General features: G+C 42.7%; 1 non-coding gene across 1 annotated transcript; it reads right to left on the reverse strand.

The window, feature by feature from the left end:
- Window positions 1-739: 739 nt before the first annotated feature.
- Window positions 740-813, reverse strand: TRNAE-UUC (transfer RNA glutamic acid (anticodon UUC)). The gene has a single exon. It is a non-coding gene; the product is annotated as a tRNA-Glu (tRNA).
- Between the last annotated feature and the right edge of the window lie 1,445 nt (window positions 814-2,258).

Here is a 2,258-nt window from a genome sequence, read left to right on the forward strand (position 1 = left end):
AAAGGCAAAATTGAGAGTTTTCTTGTTCCTTTCTTGTAGAACCATGAGGTTATCTTTCACGTAGAAGACGAAGCAGAGATACTGCCAAGCAATATAAACAATAAGAATAAAGCTCGGCTATATCGCAAAAGACATGGCATGAAGAAATGATGATGACTGATATAGAGCCCCCATACTATCTTTCACGTAGAAGACAAAGTAGAGATATTGCCGGGCAATATAAATAATAAGAACAAAGCTCGGCTACAACGCAAAAGACATGGCATGAAGAAATGATGACTGATATAGAGCCCCACACAGTGAGTGTATGGGTGTAAGCATGGAGCAAAGGTAGCAATGGGTTCAATTAAGTGTGAAGGAAAATTTTGAGGTTCTAATCAAAAGCAAAGGATAAATAAAAAGAAGCAACAACTATGAAAATGGAAGCACATTTTGTGATCAAAGTCTTGAGTGGTGTTTGTACTGGAAATTCAAATTGGGATGGGTTCAATTAAGCGTGCGGGAAAATTTTGAGGTTCTAATAAAAAGCAAAGGATAAAGAAGAAGAAGAAGCAACTAAAGCACGTTTTGTGATGAGAGTCTTAAGTGGTGTTTGTGCTGGAAATTCAAATTGTATGTATGTTGTTTTTTATATACTTAAAAAGAAGTAGAAAAAATAGTTTCTCGAACGGTTTCTAATGGGGAGGGGGGGGCGGCGGGGGGGGGGGGGGGGGGGAAAGGAGGCGGAAGGCAAAAAGAATTCCATTGCCGGGATTTGAACCCGGGTCGCCTGGGTGAAAGCCAGGTATCCTAACCGGACTAGACGACAATGGAAGTGTTGCCATAAGCTCGACATTTTAATGATAATGTCAAGCTTTTAAAAAAGAAGCCTTGCACCTCGGGCGATTTCATAACTAGGTGAACATTTTAGAGAACATTGAGTGCAAGTTCTACGATCATGTCTGTGTGGGAGGCGGGCGGGGGGAGGGGGCGTTGCAGGCGCTCACAATTAACAAAACCCCAATCGTGTACTGTGTGTGTGTGTCTCGACCACCCCCGCTACATGGAAGGGGAAAGCACGTTACACCTTTTTGACCCAAATTAAATCTAACTAAAATGTCTTCTTCAAAATCGAGAGGAGGGAAATGTTGCAATAAATAATCGCAGCATGCAGCAGGTTTTCGTTGTGTGTGTGTTCGAACACTCGATCCACCTTGATGGTGGTGGCCATACTTTGAACTTTCATCCTACCCAATAATATAGAGAGAACCATCCACCCAAAGATGTTTATGGCATCTTTCCATGGAGATCAGCACATGGACAAGTTGAAGAAGAGCATACTCTTGAAAAACCCCTCGTGTTTGCTGTTGTTACTTCAACGGGTGTGTGACGAATGTGTAATACTTTATAAGGACTAACCGTTATTTTGCGATGAAAAAGCCCTCGTGTTGTTACTTCTACAGGTGTGACAGATGTGCAATACTTTCTAAGGAGTAACCGTTATTGCGCTGGAGCACCCCCGCCAACAAGCAAACGGCGGTGGAAATTCCCAATTCAGGCACTGTGTCCTTAGCAAGTTCTTAAATTAGCTTGAGTGAACCACTGGAGCGTTAAAGTACATCAAAGGTATCATTGGGTATAGCATCACTTACACATCGGTCGGGCAATACCTTCATCGGATTTGGGTCCAAAACTATATCCTGGGTTGATAAGAAGCAGCCTCCTACAGTGGCACTTTCTTCTATACATGTTGGGAAATGCCATTAATTATCCCCGTTAGACCTTTATGGGTGCTTGTCCAAGTTTGAGATTCGGACATCATTGCTTCATGGCTTGTTTGTACATGAGTTTGGTGTGTCCATCCCTGACATTTGATGTGGATTACTTATGCTTTGGCATACAATTAGGTGTGGTAACTTTGTTAAGCACCACACGCTCTTGGAGTGGGACATGCCATTAACTATCCCATCAGACATTTATACGCGCCTCTCTTCCCAAGTTGCCATCGAGACTTGACATTTGATGTAGATTACTCATGCTTTGGCGTACGATTAGGTGTGATAACTTTGTTAAGCACCACACGCTCTTGGGGTAGGAAATGCCATTAATTATCCTTCGGACATGTATAGGCACCTCTCTTCCCAAGTTGCCATCAAAACGTGACCTTTGATGTAGATTACTCATGCTTTGGCATACAATTAGGTGTGTTAAATTGGTTAAGCACCACACGCTCTTAAGTGCAACTCACATGGAATAATAGCCCGTTCGGTGGTACCTCC

Source organism: Cibotium barometz, chromosome 6, assembly GCF_041138505.1.
Source record: "Cibotium barometz isolate CiBa-2024 chromosome 6, ASM4113850v1, whole genome shotgun sequence".
Taxonomy (NCBI): domain Eukaryota; kingdom Viridiplantae; phylum Streptophyta; class Polypodiopsida; order Cyatheales; family Cibotiaceae; genus Cibotium; species Cibotium barometz.